This window comes from Parus major, chromosome 5 (assembly GCF_001522545.3).
Source record: "Parus major isolate Abel chromosome 5, Parus_major1.1, whole genome shotgun sequence".
Taxonomy (NCBI): domain Eukaryota; kingdom Metazoa; phylum Chordata; class Aves; order Passeriformes; family Paridae; genus Parus; species Parus major.
Genome location: NC_031774.1, coordinates 17,371,329 through 17,388,080, shown reverse-complemented (window position 1 = coordinate 17,388,080; position 16,752 = coordinate 17,371,329). Strand labels below are relative to the sequence as shown.

General features: G+C 49.6%; 1 protein-coding gene across 4 annotated transcripts in view; it reads left to right on the top strand.

Moving 5' to 3' along the window:
* Positions 1-16,752, top strand: part of LOC107206259 (ras association domain-containing protein 8-like) — a 34,024-nt gene that overhangs the window by 8,547 nt on the left and 8,725 nt on the right. For 3 of the 4 annotated variants that reach the window (XM_015631957.2, XM_015631956.2, XM_015631953.3), the window contains exon 1: positions 8,088-8,162. The exons of the other annotated variant lie outside the window; for it this stretch is intronic. The gene's annotated coding sequence lies outside the window, so the exon portion shown is untranslated. Of the gene's footprint in view, positions 1-8,087; positions 8,163-16,752 lie in introns of those variants that run through there. 4 annotated transcript variants of the gene reach the window in all.

The window sequence follows — 16,752 nt, the reverse complement described above, 5'->3', positions numbered from 1 at the left end:
GAGTACGGCTGTGCTCAAAAATTGCCAAGAGCTCAGCATTATGGAAGCAAAAGCCAATTTACTGACTTTCCAATAGAAAGGAAGATACATGCTGAACGTGCATCTGTTGGATGGTATTTCTGTTTCAGGCTTGCCACTAACATACAAATGGAAAAGCGACTTTGCATGATTTATGTAGTTACTAGGAAAACCTGGGTTAAGTGATACTTTGTAGAATATTGGGTACTATTTATTCTTAGCAGAGTAGGTTATAAAATCTATTTTCTATTTATCTCTCCAAACAAATTCCAATTGACATTGCCTATCTTACTCAAGTACTCTTGACATGGAGAGCAGATAAATATCCTGACAAATAACATCTTCATGAAAAATCAATAGCTAATAAGAAATCAGTTCATTGAAGATGATGGCAATTTATCTTAAAAATTAAAATAAAGACTGCAAAGTTTTGTCAAAGAGGAAAACAAAAAAATCTCTGTTCTTCTTTGTTTAGGTATCATTTGTGTTTCAAGTGCATATAGGACCCAGTTAAGACTTGATCAACTAAGGATAACTATTGTTATCTTCATTGTCCTTTTAAAAGAGACTGCTGCTTTCCCACCAGACTGGGATTTCTAGGGAGGCACAGAGGAAACTGGAATGATTTTAGGCCTTCAATCCTGTTCTCCAAAGACCTTTGACTCAGCAGGACTGAAACTTGGGCTTAAATCTTGCAGAGGTTTAAGTCTTCAGTGTTGGGTTCCAGCCCAGGGGTAATTATCTTATTGAACTCAGGTCTTCATACATAACCCCGGTTTTCCTGTCAGGGGGAAAAAAAAATTAAAAATAAAGGGTTTGAGTATAAAAAGGACAATTATAAACTAGAAAGCTTGCTTGTCCTTTACGAGCTTGTGTGTAGAGGTGGCTTTGGATGTCCAAGTAAGTACCAAAAGCAATCCAGGCTTGGGACTCTCCTTTTTTCTGCCCAAGGTCCCCATTTGGGTACCAGCAAGGCACAGAGCTGGTGCAAGACTGTGCTCTGCTCTGACACCTGGCACCGCCAGAGCAAGGTGTGGGAGAGAACCTCCAGTGCTGGTGGTGTGTGAGGGCTGTGAGGCTGAAGATGTGGGGCTGGCTGTGTAGTGGGGGCGATTCTGGGAGCACAGCCTGGCAGGTGGCTTCAGAGGCATGATGTTGGAAAAAGCAATTTGGGGCCAATGGGAATGGCACAGGTAGAGAGCAGGTGTCCTAAAGGGTGGAAGCTGTGCCAGGGTCAGGTGCCCTCCCAGCTCGAAACTGGGAGCGCAGGCAGGGAAGGAGGGGGAATAGCTGGAGCAAGAACCAGAAAAACCTGCTCACACCAGCCCAGGATTCACATTACTCACACTGCTTTAAAACAGGTCAGGTTCACTTTGGTTTCCAATCAAAGATGGCCAAACTGCCTAAGGACTGTTTTCAGCTCAGCTTAGAGCAGCTCTGAGCTCCCTTGTGCCTGCTCACTGTGTCACTGCCCCCATGCCCTCCTACCCACCCCCAGTGCAAGGCCTTTCCTGGGATTTAAGCCTTTCTAAGCAAAGGCTGGGTTAGAGCATGCACAAAGATATTTCCCAGCTCACCTGAGGGGTGGTAACTCTGAGTTGTGGGGTAACATTTGGCCCCCTCACCTCCTGACCTGCCAAAGGCTTTGGAGCTCACACAGCAAGTTTTGCTGCTTGAAGCTGGATGGGAGACTGCATCTGAGGATGCTCCCCATTGCAAAGGAAGAGTGGTCTGCCTCCCTCAGATGCCATCAGAGGTGAGAAGCTCATGGCAGTGGTGCAAACTGTCCTGCTGCAGGTCTCATCCACAAGCACCAGGGTCAGCCTTGCATGATTTATCAAGTTATTACAGTCAACTTCAACTGGGTGAGAGTATCAAAGATGAAATCACATTTTCGTTGGGAAGAAGGAGGGGAAGAGGAGCTAACAGAGGTAGAAATCAGATTGTCAGAGGCTAATGGCTGTGTCTGCTTATTAGGCAGCAATAACAGTAATTTACCTTTGAATCGCAATAATTCATCATAATGCTTCCCACCTACCTCATGAACCCTTGCTGCTTATCTCACCCCTCTTGTTCAGGGATCTGAAAACATTTCATAAACATTAATTAATTATTCCTCCACACCCCTGGAAGCAAAGTAAGCATTATCCCAATTTTGCAGCTCGAAAAGCTGAGCTCACCTAAAGAGATAATAACTGAGCAGGGGTGCAGCAGCCCAGAGCACAGAGCCCTATCCCAGTTCCAACCAGAAGCACCTTTCTGCAGAGTGCTCTGCAATGTGGGCACTGGGGGCATGATCCAGGGTAGTTCAGTCCTTCATCCTCGCCGTTCCTGGACTTGCAACTATTTTCAGATGGCAGTAGAGGTGTAAAAAGGGTGAGTGTTGCTCCTCCCCATCACTATCTCACCACCTTCAAGCCTCCACCGCAGGGACCAGGCACCTGTCATTATTCACAGTAGGACTCTCCCTTTTTATAATGACTACGTTAATGACCCTAATCTTTCGGTGTGAATGTGGTTAATCCCACAGTTCGAGGGACGAGTAGTTCAGAGTAGTTCTCCTCTCCTGCCTTCTCTCACCTCACTTTGCATCCTAACCTAACGCCTCAGCACTGAGATGAGCTGGTGAGACCTTGCTAAAGCAGAAGGCACCGCCCCTGTCCTGGCTTGAAAATCAGGCTGGATGCAACAGTTAAAAATCAGGCCACCTCTCTCCAGCGTCTCAGCTAAGGGATGTGACATGTGAGCGACATCCTGAAACACGATGCTTGGCGTTAAACCTGTATTCAAGTGCCTTGATGGATTCTCGGCCCTTGAGGGAGCTTGTCACCCTGGATGTGGTGACAAAGATGTAAATTAAGGGGAGGATACCCCCTGCAAATAATGAGCTTTGGCAGTGAAGGGGCAGATGAGACACCAAAGGTCCATGCCAGGCCAGCCTGCTGGGAAGGGGAATTTTTTTTCTTCCCCTGAAAACAGCAGTTGACTTCTGGAAGCCAAATGGGTTCTAGCATCAGAGCAGGAGGAGGGTCGTGTTTCATAGACAAGTCATGGTGGATTAAATGTAAATGAATCTGCAGTGTGATAGACAAATGGGATCAGTGCCGGGAACCCCAGCTCCTGGTGGGGGGATGGATTAGTAATGGGTACTGGCGCATTTGCACACAGGGAGGGAGTGAATGGCAAGGCAGGGAGGTTTCCAGCATTGCCCTGCTTGTAGCACTGAACGAAAGAGACATCTCCGGGCTCAAAGAAGAGAGGTCAAGCCTAGATAAACACCAGCTTGGTCCCCCATCAGAGAATCATTGAGGCATGAAGAAAAACTTTAACAGCTGCAATGCTGCTTTTGAACCTCCTAGTAAAAGGGAGGGTCAGGAGGTCAAAACTTTCAATGCCTCTGGGAAGAAGAGGACTTTTCCCCACAAGCCTTTGAAAAACCGAACTAAATTAGCATGACCACACTGCTAAATGCTTGGGAAACCCGAACGGCTCGGGTCACAGGCTACCCGAGCAGCAGAATGGCAAAGAGCTGTTGCATTCCCATACTCAACAGCCATAATTAATGAGGCTATTTCCTAGGCAAAAAGCAGGTCTTCTGCCCAGCACCTGGACGGGAAACAAAACCTTGTGGGATGTTTTGTTCTCCTGATACTGTTGTCTTTTCCCCTTTCTGTTTCTCCCATCCATTCTGTCTCTCTCACTTCCATCCACCATTGTTTCTGCTGTTCTTTCCTCCCCTGCTCCCAATGTCACACAGCTCAACTTGCTGTTTGAAGTGGGGAATGGCAATGAAGTTGTAATGATCCAGCCATGCTCTCCCCTGGGGCTGCTGAATGGGAATGTGGGAGCTCCAACTCAACTAAATCACTTTTTTTTTTTTCTCCTATTTTTTATTGCAAAAGGGAGAGGTAAGAGCCCTCCTCATTTTGAATCATTCACTTCCACTTTGAAGGCAGATTTTGTTTGTTTGGACCTTTTGCAAGAGCCAGTCAAGCAAAGACCAGGTAATGCAGAATTCTGGAGGATGTAGAGACCTGGAATTTCTGGCTGTGACTCTATCACAAGTTTTATATTCATCTCAACCCATGAGTGTGCTGGGCACCACTTTTCATGAGACCCTTGTCAGGTCTCCCTTCACAGCTCCCACCACCAGAGGTGTGGAAAGCCAAGAGGCACGTGCAGACCTTGCAGAGGCTGTCAGTGCTTTTGGGGAAGGGCTGTGTGCCTACACAGGGCAATCCAAGCACACCAGACCAGTGTAGCCAAAAAGTTTACTGATTCGGACTGCAATGCTGTGGGCTGCTGGTGAGCATCCCCATTCCCTGCAGCCACAGGAGACAAATGCCCAGCAACTTTTCCAGCCTTGCTGCAGATGTGGAAGGAATAGTCCCTCGAATAAAGCAGGAGGACAGGAAATACATCACATTTCAGAGGCCAGAAGGCCTGCCCTTGAAGGAGAACAGCTCATCTACCCACCAGACCAAGGTCTCTCCTTCCTGCAAGTCCTAGCCCAAGCAGGGTTGTGGGTGGAAATGAGGGGGTACAGTCTGTAGTACCCTGGCAGTCAGCTGCAGGGCTCTGCAGTGCCAAGCCCTGATTTGGCTTTCCTGTGATGCTGCAGGATCTTTTCTTTCTCATGTCTCTTGTTGTCCTAGAAACAGAGGAAAAAATTCTTCCAGAGAAGCCCTTTTATTATACTTGAGGCAACATCTTCTGTCTCTCACCAAAATAGTGTATATGGTCACAAAATAAAACCCTTGCCAGAAAATATGTGGTCAGTTCAAAATCTTCCAAAGAAACCTGGAAAAACTTAATACCCTCCAAACTTTCCAAAAGCTCTAAGAGTACTGAAAGGGTCAATGGGCACTTTGTAACACTGCTGCAAATGTGTGTTGGGCAACGGAAGGCAGTACTCCCGTGTGTATATATATATAAATATTTTTATAGATGTAATTAAATTTATATTTATTTATACATACTGTTGAGAGAGAGAAGAAGTCCTCACTTCTAGCTTTGGATTAGGGCTTTTGAGGTAGAGGGTGTCTGCTGGAAGAGAAAATCAACATGCCGTATGGTACTGGCCACTTTTCTCTTCTGGTACCAGGTCTTTCCTGGAAATGCTGGGATTTTGGGGGCAATTGTCTTTATTTGAGAGGGAAACTCGTCTTCTGGGAAAAACGTGCCCTTCTGTGTGCTCAGGCAGGCAAGGGATGCACTGGGTAATTTCTCTGAGGCACATGAAATGTAGCTGTGTCAGGAAAGGATGGTGACTGACAAATTTCCTGAGGCTTGCAGGATCTGAAGGCACATTCCCAAGGCCTTAAGGAGTCCATGGCAAGAGGTGAAGGAGAGAAAAGCAGGCAGGAAGGTTTGACACCCATGATACTCTGAAAATATGGCTTCCCACTCTTTCCTTTTAGAAAAGGGCCTGAAAAATAAACTTTCCTCTACTTTTCCCTCCCAATCACAGCTCAGAAGGTTTTGGGGTTGTGCCAAAACCCAAAACCGAACAGCTCTGCAGATTCTGGTACATCATATACCCATTTTCCCCTCATGCCACAAACTGACCATGGACTGTAGCACAGACTAACACTGCTGGGCTTGGGTGGCTGTCCCAGGGAAGTTGTGCTCTGCTAAGAGAGGCTACAGCTGGTGACCTGCTGCTCACCCACAGTACCTTTGTACTCCAGAGGGGGGTTTTGTGCAAACATATTCTTTATCTAAAGAAGCCTCAGAACCAGGACACTTCTTGTGCTCCTGAGCACAGCAATGAGAAAGCATCATCTTCTTTGGGGAAACTCCAAAAACTTTGAGGAAACTCAGGATTACTATCTCATCTGCTGCTGAGAGACCAAAGGACCGGCTTGGTTATGATTCAGCTGCTCAGGATGCTGATACAGCATTGCTGCCCTCCCTAAAGCAGCCTGGCTGCTCAGTGTACAATGAGGACATGACTCCAGAAAAGTCTAAGATACACCTGTAGAAAACCCAGCAATGAACCAGTGGGCACAAACCCAGAAGTAAGCTCAGTCAGTGTTCCTGGTCAGTTCCTGAACATGGCCTCAGCATCACAGGAGCTTTAAGAATAAATCTGAAGGTGGGCTGAGACAGAGCTGTGGCTGCAGAAGATGGTCCATGAGCCAGTCTGGAAAAGCTCACTAGTGTGAAACTATACATTGGACATTTTTATCCATCTTAGTTGATGGAAGGTGTGGAGAACTTTTCACTGGGTGAGGAATCAAGGGATCATGCAGGCATGCGAGTCAGAGTTACCTTATTTCTTTTTCACTGTAGTAGTTTTATAAGTGAAAAGAGATTTCCAATCTTTTACAACCTGCTAAAGGTAGAAAGATTTAAAACCCAAAATATTTTTCTTCTAAGAAAGGCAACTATCGTTCCTAGTGGCAAATGAACATCTGCTCAGCTTGTGTCCGATTGGGATCTCAGAAGAGTATCCAACCTATTAAACAAGATATGTATCTCCTGAGAACAGCCTTTGTTGTTTTCTTTTATAGATCTTTGTTCCTCCTGTACTGTAAGGTCTCCAGGGCATGGCCTGTGTTACAGAGTGCCAGATGTACTATCTGATTTTAGGAGATCATAATTATGAGGAATATGTCAGAACAACAGAAAACTTCATTTAAAAACCCAATTAAAGCTGCCGAGTGACAGCTATGGACTCGTGTGTTGCATCACCTCCTAATTCCAGCAGCTTCCATGTGGAGAAGGGAGTAGTTAAAGGTATCATAAACCTTAGATAAGGATATCATAAGGCCCGCATGAGATGGGGATTTTTCCAGCCATAAATTAAAATTAGCACACATTTTGTGGTGGAGCAGCAAACCTGAGATCTGTTTTGGAGCAGTCACCTCAGGATCCAGGATCTGATGGGTGGACTGTCCTTTCTCATGAGTAGTGGAACATTTCACAAGACATTCTGGATAAAGATATATAGAGGTAACTGTGCATCTGGCACTGGGGTTGCGCCAGCACAGGCCTTGCTGGAGCACCTTCACCAGTAGAGACCTTGAGGATGGGATGCTGATGCCATCACAGCCATCCCTGTTGCTTGGGGGCCATAGAGGAAGGACATTGGCATGCAGGGTGCAGGGAGCTTTCAGGAGGGGTTTTTGAGAGTTAGGATGGGAAAAGCTGACGGAGGGAGGAGGTGAGAAGTTTCCAAAGCCTCCAGCATGGCAGCAGACACCTGCTTCTTCCAAAACCGGCTGAACCTGTCTCCCTGACATCGTCTCTCTGCGGTTTTAGGGCGTTCTGAGCCCCCGGCTGGCCGAAGGGCACGGGGCTCGAGGGCTGCACCCTCACCGTGAGCCTGGCCAAGCTCTCTGGAAAGGGGTTGTTTTCTCTGTTCTACTCAGGTCCCTGCTGTTGGACAGGCTGAGCATTTCCAGGAGGGAATGAGCCTGCCCATACGAGCCCAGAGTCAGGGCTCGGGAAGTACAATGTGGTTCTGCTTGGTTTGCTTTCAGGAAAAGAGATTTTAAGTCTTCTTTTAAAAAACATGATAATGTTTTCAGATTTTTTTTAAGGTAAATTAATAACTTCTTAAAATGAAAGGAGAATTCAATACTTTTTGAAAGTTTTTTTAAAAGGTTTTATTTTTATTGGAGAGTTTAGGACTTTAGGGGGAAAATGTAGAATTTATGAGTTCTTAAAAAAAAAATCAAAAAGGAGAATTTAATACTTTATTTTAAAAGGAGAATTTTATTTTTTTTTTTTTAGAGAAGTTTTATGACATTTTTAAAAGAGAAGAATTTAAGATTGTCGGGGGAGGTTTTAAAAGAAGAATTTAAGACTTTTTTTTAAGGAGAATTTTTGATTTTTTTATTTTTAAACAGCCGAGGTGATGCGAGGGAGCTTCGCGCGCGGGGCGGGGCTCACCTGGCGGGGGCGGGCTCACCTGGCGGGGCGGGGCCGGCGGGGCGGGGCGCGGAGGGCGGGGCTGAGGTCGGCGCGGCTCCGCGCTGCGGAGGGGAGCGGAGCGGCCGCTGCCGCCGCCCAGGAGAGGAGCCGGAGCCGGAGCCGGAGCCGGAGCCGGAGCCGGAGCCGGAGCCGGAGCCGGAGCCGGAGCCGTGAGCCGTGAGCCGTGAGCCGAAGCCGCGCTGCCGTGGCCGTGCCGGCGGCAGGTGAGTGCGCACGGGCGCGGTGCTGCCGGGCCGGGCTCCCGGGCTGTGGCTGCCGCTGCTTTGCAGCGCCGGGCGCGGCCCTGCCCTGCCGCAGCCGGGCCGGTACCGCCGGGAGCGGCCCCGAGCAGGGGGGCTGCGGCTGAGGCGGGGCCGCTGGCCCCGGGTGTCCGCGGAGAGAGAGCTGTCCCTGGGGCAGCCGGCGCCTCGCCCGCCGGGCAGGGCCCACCGGGGCGGGGGACAGCCCCACGGGGCTGCAAAGTGGGGCAGGGGCGGCGAGCAGCCGCCTTGGGGCAGGGCGCAGCAGTAACCCCGGGTCCCGTAAGGAGAGCCCGGGCTGGGGTCGCCGGGAGCGGCGTTCGGCACTGGCGAGACCCCGAGCCCCGCCGCCACCTGTGCCGCCCCGGTCGTGTCCCGGTCGGTGGAGCACCGGGTGGCTTTGCCTCCCCCCTGCCCGAGGCACTCCCAGCAGCTGCGGCCAGCAGCACGGTGCACCCAGGCCCCGCCGGCAGCAGCAGCAGCACCGCGGCCCCACCGGAGCGGCAAACGCTGTCCAGAGCCCCCAGAGGAGGAGCCGAGGTGGCGTGGGGGGTCTCAGCCGCCCGTGCCGGGAGCCTCCTCCCCTCGCACCCGTGGGGCAAAACCGCCCGTCCTTTCTGCCTTCAGCGACGTCTCCGTCTCCCCGAGGAGAGGGGTTAAATTCCTCGATAAGAGCCAGGCTCCAGCCGCATACTTCTGATGCCTTCCGTGAACTCTGCCGGCAGGTTGGCAGGTTGTTTCGTAACTCCACTTGTGGCCTGCTGCGAGGAGGAGGAGCAGGGGGACGGGACACCAAACTCCTCGCCTGTTTTGGTTTTTTTTCCCTGCCCTGCAACAGCGCTTTGTAATTGCAGGTCGAAAACCCAAACGTGGGCTCAAGGGTATTGTGCAGAAGAAAGGGTCACAGCCGTGCACCTCTCACTGCGAGTGGCTGCCTCAGGCACAGCCCATGGCATTCCCCTTGGGCTGGCTGATTTCAGGAGAAATTAGGCGGAAACGAGTGAGGAGAAATGGTCGGAAGAGGCGAGACGGGCGCTTTGGCCGCTCCTGGCCGTGATCCAGGGCAGCTCCCCGGGATGCCGGTGCTACCTCCGCGCTCCCGGGCCCGGGCCCGTGCTCTGCCGGGACTTGCCAGGCGGGCACCGGGCCCCGGCAGCGTGTGGGAGCACGAATGCCAGAGCTCCGCTGTCAAATGGTGGAGCCCTGGCGCCTGCCGGAATGGGGCAGCGGAGCTGCACACACACACACACCTGTCGGCTCACCTCGAGGGGCAGCTCTGTGGGGAGCTGCACTCCTCATGAGGAAGGAATTGCAGCTCTTCTTATGGAGAAGAGAGCAAACCGTGAGCACATGCTGTATCTGCAGTGGGTAGGAGTGGGAAGCGTTTTCCGAACGCTGCTTGTTTTTCCTTATCAGGCAGTGCCGGTGGTGCCTTCTCAGGAAGGGGCTGTGGGGAAGGGGGGATGTTCTTTACCTTCTGTTGGTGCCGTTGGAATGCCAGGAATCCTCCTACATCCCGGTTATCTGCTGGGGGAGCCTGAGCTCGGCGCCTGGACTCCCTCTCGCCATATCTCTGTTGGCTTCCTCATGCCCTCTTGAAAGAAATGGCATGGAAATCCAGAAGCTGCCACAAGTGCACGCATCTTCCTGAAGCCTTTCTTCCACCATGCTGTACAAAGCTGGGAGGCCAGGGATTGCTGCTTGCAGCACCTGTGGATGCCCAGCACTCACAGCAGTGATCGCTGCAGTTCCCAGGATCCTGCACCCTTTCCTAGCAAGGGCATGCCTGTTGCTCTAAAATATAAAACTCTTTGCAAATGAGTGTGAGAGGGACATGGAAATTAGTTTTACCCAGGTCTTAAAGAGGCAGACCTGTGCAATTATCTGGCAATGTGTGTGTTGTCCAGCTCCATAGTGGAGATGTATCCTGTGGCTGCCCTCACTGTTGCCATGTGCTGCAGGGAAATATTGCTGGAGTGCATCTGTGAGGACCACACTGGTTCATCCCTTCCATGTTTTTCAGCATTGCTCTGTCCTATCTTCTTCATGTCATCTTCTATAGGAAAAACCTCTAGTGGTGGCTCAGAATTGACCTACGCCCATGTTCTGTTGTTTTTCCATGTGCTGGGGAGGGAATGCTTTGGGATCCAGACAAAGAGTTAATCCTTCCTGGCTGGGAAGCAGTGATATGTGTGCCAAGGCTTCAGAGCAGAGTATTTTCTGGTGTCATGCAAGGTTGGGTGCTGTGGCGATCTAGGGAGAAATCCAGGTGCTGTTTGACAATGGGTTGCTCTGTGTCCAAGTTTAAATAAATGCATGAGGGACACTTTCAAGTGTCAGCTCTATGTGTATACATTATTTTCAAGAGCATCTTTTTAAAGGATGTTCTTCCATCTGTCCCAACTTGTCTACGCCCTTGTAAACCTGTGTATTCAAATTAAAGCTTAAGCGTGGCTCCACTGAAGTTTTTTTATCAAAATTCTGTTGTTGTAAAGGATTGCTAACATTTTTATGTCCTTCCATTTTTTCAGATGCTTTTAGGAGCTCCTAAAAGCAGCTGATTATCTGGCTTTTTGTGGGCTGGAGTCAGCACTTTCTTGAGGGTTTGGGGTGCTTCCAGCTGCCCCAGGCTAGTCATCTAGAATAACTTGTTGCTTGAAAAAGAAAAGGGGAGGGCACGGGGGGAAATAACCTGAAACACTTCTTAACCAAACACATAGGTGGAAACTTCAGGACAACTGAGCCATGAAGGTTTCTTTTGCTGATAATTCCTAACCCTGCTACAGCACACAGAACCTGCTGGAGCTCTTTATCTCTGGGGCCTCATGCTTAACCCTTCCTGTGTCCCCTCAGGTGCCTCCTGCATGCCAGTGAAATGTCACAGTGATCTCAGCAGCCCTCTGAGGTTCAGAGCCTCCTATAGGTGTCCTCCGTGGTGCTAGACCTATCATTGCGCTCCAGAGCACAGTGGAGACTTTGGAGGCACCTAGAGCATCCTGCAGGAGCTGTGTTGGCAGAGAAGCCCAGTGAGTGGCAGCCTCCCCTTTGCTCCCTGTTATTCCTGCCAGCCTGGGTAAACCATTGGCACCCAGATGGTGTTGTGAAGCTGTCTGACAGGGAGAGCACTTGTGGGGTTCTTGCTGGTTTAATGATTCCTGCTGTGAACACTGCTTTCCCCAGGAAGTGTGAGTGTGCAGCCTGGAGCTGGTCTCTGCCTCTGGACGCTTGCCTGAGGCAGCTGGTGGTGTGCAGCAGGTTGGATAAACACCATAGGCATCTCTAGATAAGAATAAAGATGGGTTGCGTTGTTTTTTTTGGAAGCTCTGTGGTTGCTGTTTTCACTTGCCGATTGTTATTTTCTTTTCCAAGTTCAGGCAATGCTTGGAGGTGTCAGCACTCCTTTCTGTGAAGAGCCAGACATACCTGGGAATGTTGGGTGGACCTCTCTGCATGTTGTGATCGGTGCTGGCTGGTTCCTACAACACACACACTCTCCTCTGAGGAACAGCTTAATTGTCAGAAAGCAGCTCATGGTCTCCCAGGCTCTTGACCAGTATGCCCAGGTCTTTGCTTGATGGTTTGTGACTGTAGAAACTTAGGTGTTTCCCAGGCTTGCTCTGAGGTCATCTCTCCTTCCTCTTCTCCCTGCCCTAATTCCTCTGGGACAGGACTTTCTCAGGCCAGCTTGTTGAGTTCTTGGGGTCCCATCCCAAAGGAGTGGCTCTGCAGGGCTTTCCCAGGGCTAACCCAGCCTGGGCACAAGGTTGTACCACATCATACATGATCCAAGGTATTCCAGCTTGTCCACCATCAGTGGGGAAAAAAAGCTGTGTCTGCATAGGTGTTTGTCCATAAAGGATTCCTGAAGTTTGAATGTTTTTGTCAGTCTTTTAAAGATCTTTTCTATTGCTCTTTCTAGTCCTTTAAAAATCTTGCAAACTCAGCATCATATGTTGGAAAAGGACATTTGCTCTCCCACTCTGGAAGGGAAGCGTCATTGGGACCAGGAGTGGAGGTGCTAGAAACATGGCTTTGAGTCTCTGAGATGATGCATGCTGAGGACCAGCTGTCCCCCAAAACTTCTTCTCAAGTACTTTTTGGAGTGCCTCAATGCAGTTTGAGGATTGCCTAGGCTGAGACATTGGATTTGGTATTGTTCTCATTGAATTAACTTGGCTTTTGAATGACCTGCTGGGAGTATAAAGAGGTTGGGCTAGGAAGTTCAGAAGTACCTATTTCCCCAAAGCAGCCCTATGTGAGCATTAGCTGCATGAGGATTAAGCACCTAAATGCTTCAGAAGGAACAGTGTGTTTTTATTCAGCCTCCCACTCTGTGCAGGCAGGAGTGCTGGCCAGTCCCCAGCACACGTTCTTGTCCCATTTTGGTCCTTCAGGTATCATGAAATGCTGGACCTATGTATGGGACAGGAGATGGAGCCCTTTGCTGGCATTAAAACTCCTTCAGCCAAAAGTCCAGCAAGGCAGTTTGGTGATGCAGCCATGATTTCCATCACCTGTAGGACTGTAATTTGCACCCCAGGATGTATGTCCCAGATGCACTTGCTTCTCCAGAGATACAATGTGATTTTACTGCTTTAAGGAGCTTATTTTCTCTGAGTGGGTTCAGGCAGTGATAGCACCTCCACCTAATTAGTCATGTGCTAGGTAGTGTGAAAACAGAGACTTCTAAAATACCCAAGGGTCTTATCAAAGGTTTCAGCCAGGATTCATTCTGAGTCTCTTGTTTATTTGTCTTTGTGTCTGAGCATGTGAGAGAAAGGAGCCTATTCAGCTCTCTGCAAAGGGTCATTAAAATCCTTTTTAATCCTACAAAGTTATAAATGAATATCCATGACAGCATGCACCTGCATGTTCATCTGTGCATCCTCTTCTCTGGACACCTAGCAGTGTGTCCTTGACACATGTCTGCTTTCTGAAGCAGATTAGGAAACTGAAAGTTATTCTGGAAATTGTGAATAAAATCTGGAATGTTTTTCCCTGATTGTCCATTTGCTAATTTCTTAATTACCCTCTCCTATAGGAAGATAATTGGAATGGAAAGGGGATTGCTGATGGCTGACACCAGCATTTCTAAAGGAGGCTGGAAGGCAGGTTGGAGGGACAACATTTGTAGGTCATTTGGCTTTTTTATGTCCCTGGTCCTACTTGCAGGACAGCTGCAGAGCCTGAATTTTCCTGCAATCCTATGGGGATGAAATTTTTGATTAATTTGACAGGAGATAGGGAGAGTGTCTCTGATTGCATTATAAGTGGCCAAGGCTTATCTCATCCTCTGGGCTGGAGTGGGCAAACATCTCAAGGAAGCTGCTTTGAGTGTCCTTTCTGGCTCTTCTGGAGGCATTGGGAGAGAGACCTCATTGGTTGGGTTTTCCCCATTTTGGTCTCACCCTTGAAGGCAGGGGGCAATGGATGTTCTCTTCTTTGGCTGGGGAGGAGTATTTCCAAGGCTTGAGCGGGCTCTTGCCTCTCAAGATTCCACCTGTGTTCCATGTGGTGAGAAATACGAGCTGTGTTCTGACTTGGGGAATGGACTGTGTGTAATAACAGGGGAATGTTCCCAAATTGCATCGTGCTTTCGCTGATGACTGACTGCTGTGGAAGACGAACCCAGCAGAGATTCTGGACCTGCTGGCATATGAGTGCCATGGTTGTGTTTGTGTGGATGCTTTGGCAAATACCCCTCAGAGCTTGCCTTTTAGGAGCTGGATTGTGAGTTATCCCCTAAAGATGATGAGCCCAATCTAGATCAGCCTAGATCCCCAAGATACCTAGACCTAATCTTGTCCTTGTAGTGGGAGCAAAGCTGGTCCATCCTGGGCGTGGCATGAGGGTGCACTCAACTGCACAAGAAAAAAAAGAGCATGGTGTGCAAAAGCCTTTCCTCTTTCCCCTCTAATCTACACACTGTTGCTAATTTTGCCTCTCCCCCTGGGAAGAAACTACTGATTTACTTCCAGCTGCTTTCATGAAGTCACTCTTCACATGTGGGACTGGGGGTGATGGTAATGGTTACAGGAATAGCAGGTGCTGCTAATGGTTCCCTTGCAAAGCTTTGTGTTTAGGGCAGACTTTCCTAGCCAGCCCTGCCAGCTCTCCCCGCCATGGACAGTAGCCATCAGTGCTGCAAGGGAGAAACACGATGCGTGAAGGTGAGAAAGATGATCCTTCCGCTTCCAGGCTGAAACGCTGTAATGTGAGTGTGTGCAGTAGGTGGAGGGGTGTTTTTGCTGATTTTAATTTATAATGAGCTTTTGGTTGGTGGCTCATCTGTGGGGTGGACTGACTAGTAATCATCCCTAAAATGTCACTGGCTGTGATTCTTGATGTTTTCATATGACTCTCAATGCTGACCTGCCATGGCCACAAATCTTAATCTTGTTTAAGAGGGAGAAAAGGTTCCCAGCTTCTTCACAGTGCTGTTTCTGTTTCTTCTGTTTCTGTGTGGGTCTGATGCTGTAGCAGACTCAAAAGCTTGGATTAAAAACCAGAAATCCTGGGAGGTGGAGGTGGCATGGAGTGAGTGTCTTTGACACCAGTCATGATGTGACCCTCCCTCCCCTAAATCCCTGCCAAAGGCCATCACCCTGAGGAGCGTCCCCGTTCTGCGTCGCAGCCCTGGGCAGGATTTGTCCCTGACTCTTCCTGCCCTGCTCAATGTTGGCCAGCCTCCCCAGGCATGTTAGCATGGGTCTGTAATTTTTGGGAGGAAGTGGAGCAGAAAATCTCTAAGCCTCTATTTTTCTCTTAATGGGGGGTTGCTGGTGTGATGCTTATGGCTCTCCAGAAATCTGTCTCTTTGGGCAGTTCCTAAAAGACTGCAAGATCCTTGTGTGGGACATGTGCCCCCTTGGATTGCTGGAGGATATTGGTGGTAGTCTGCGATTTCTTGCTCAAGTTATGCTTTAGCTCTCGAGCATGCAAATGCCACAAGACATACTTTTCCTTTGATCTCCTTTAGTGCAAAAAGCCCTTGAAACATGGATGTAACTTTTGCTGATGCCAAGTGTGCATTATGCACTGTAGGATGCCCCCAGCAGAAGCCGCTTGCTATTGAAAGGCGGCAGACCCTTGGGGGTGTTTGGGTTTGGGTCCATCTATACATCTCTGGTAAAAGTGCACCTTTGGGTTAAATTACTGATTTTGGTAATTTGCCAGTTTTTAGGGCTTTCTGTCAGGCTCAACATGTCAGAGTAGGGAGCTGGGTGGGGGGTGATGGGTGAGCTGAGGATATGATGCTATTATGGCCTCCCCTAAATAAGCTGCTTGGGTGTGAATTAAAGCCCCATGCCTGCTGCTTCCTTGCTCCTGGGTGCTTGTGGCTGCCTTGCGCAAGAGCTGGTGGCTTCCTTTGGCCTGGGGGCTGAGAAGTACTTGCACACCCTCCCTGTGACGGTGGAAGGATGAAGAGCTGCCTCTCTGGCCTGTGACCACTCTGGTAGGACTTGTTTGTCACCCCTTGAGCTTGTTTAAGTGTCAACTCTGTGCTGGGTTGAAGTAACCCATTTGCTGCTCCAGTTTGGAGCTCTGTGCAAGCTTCCCAGACCCTGATGGCCCCTGCTCTGAGGGACAGGACACTGCTGTATTTGGTAGGTGACCCTCTTGGCTGCCTTGCAACAAGCAAGGGGATGTGTCCCTTCAGGATCCTGGGGCCAGCATCCACAGGACAAGCTGGAGTGGTGGAACATTCGTGCACTGAGTGGCTGGGGCTTTGCCTTGTGCTCCCAGCTGTGGTGGCAGTGACTGTGAGTGGTTGCCAGACTGCTGCATGATCAGCTTGTTCAGAGATGGGGATGGTCATCTCTGCCCAGCAAGGGAACTGCCAGTCTGGACTGTGACATGGCATCAAACCTTGCCATAGCTGATCTGTGCTCAGCATTGGACCTTGACCATGGCACTGCCTTCTGTCCTGGGATGGACATGGCATGGAAAGCCCAGCAGAACTGCTCAGTCCATTTAACAGCTCAGCCAAGGGCAGGTGATGTGACTCCAAAAGAGGGTCCCCAGGCAGGAGGACACAGTTCATGGTCTGGAGGGAAACGTGGTCCATGTCCCATCCCCTTCAAGCTGCAGGTGTTGTCAGGAAGCTTCAGTAATTTATGGATTTTGTCTGTGTTGTCACCAGAGTAACAGGGAGGCTTCTTCCCCACCAGAGGTTTCAGCAGGTGGGCAAATACCATCTCTCCCCTTTGTTGCAGGAGCTGGGCCTGGTGCTCAGAGCAAGGAGAGACTTGAGGAAGTATTAAATAGCTGCTGGAGGTGTCATGGCAGCAGTTGATCCAGGGCAGTGAGTCACAGCCAGCCTGCCAGTGCCCCAGCACGGAGGATGGCAGCACAGGGCCACCCCTCCCCTCCCCACTTGCTGCTTACTCATGTCTTGGGTTGGGGTTTTTTATTGGTGTGTCTGTGCACAGCTGGGATGAGCATCCCCCTGGCTTTGGGTGAGAAGGAGCCAGAGGGTCAGGTTCAAAGTAAAAATAAAACAACTGTGAGAGTACCCCAGCATTTTCTTGGACTGCATCCAAAGGGATGTAAA